The sequence below is a fragment of the Emiliania huxleyi genome (genome assembly GCF_000372725.1).
Source record: "Emiliania huxleyi CCMP1516 unplaced genomic scaffold EMIHUscaffold_47, whole genome shotgun sequence".
NCBI classification, from domain to species: domain Eukaryota; phylum Haptophyta; order Isochrysidales; family Noelaerhabdaceae; genus Emiliania; species Emiliania huxleyi.
Window position 1 is genome coordinate 28,059 of NW_005198467.1, and position 860 is coordinate 28,918.

Below are 860 nucleotides of genomic sequence, written 5' to 3' on the forward strand. Positions count from 1 at the left end.
AACCCTAACCCTAACCCTAACCCTAACCCTAACCCTAACCCTAACCCTAACCCTAACCCTAACCCTAACCCTAACCCTAACCCTAACCCTAACCCTAACCCTAACCCTAACCCTAACCCTAACCCTAACCCTAACCCTAAACCCTAACCCTAAACCCTAACCCTAACCCTAACCCTAACCCTAACCCTAACCCTAACCCTAACCCTAACCCTAACCCTAACCCTAACCCCGCCCCTAGCCACTTCGTGAGCTTCTTAACAATAACAATCATTCGCGGAGACCCGGCCACTTTCGTGGCGGATTAGGGTCTCAGTGGGCGCGCGCTTTTGCGCCCACCGGGCCGCCTAAAAGGAATCTAAACGGAATCTTACACTCTAGGCCCTTGATTTCCTAGAGTGTATCCGTACCTCCTGTTCACACCTCGCAGCTTTGAACAGTGATTGCCGTACTCCCGCCGCATAGCGTTCGAGTCGCACGAGTAGCGCAGCCAGGGAGTGTTAGGAGTTGGTGGGTTAAAGGGCCGGGGTTTGCGTGTGGTGGCAGCTCCGCTGCTGACTCACGCGAACCTTCTGCCCGGACATGTCCCAGAACGGCTACTGCGCACCGTCGCTAACAGTCTGGACCCGGGCATAGTGGCAGCCGTCCCCGCGATTACAGGCGCCACTGATTAATCACAAAATGGAGTTAGTGGTTTAGGCACAACGGGGGTCCCACCCACCCGTTCCCTAACCCTAACCCTAACCCTAACCCTAACCCTAACCCTAACCCTAACCCTAACCCCGCCCCTAGCCACTTCGTGAGCTTCTTAACAATAACAATCATTCGCGGAGACTCGGCCACTTTCGTGGCGGATTAGGGTC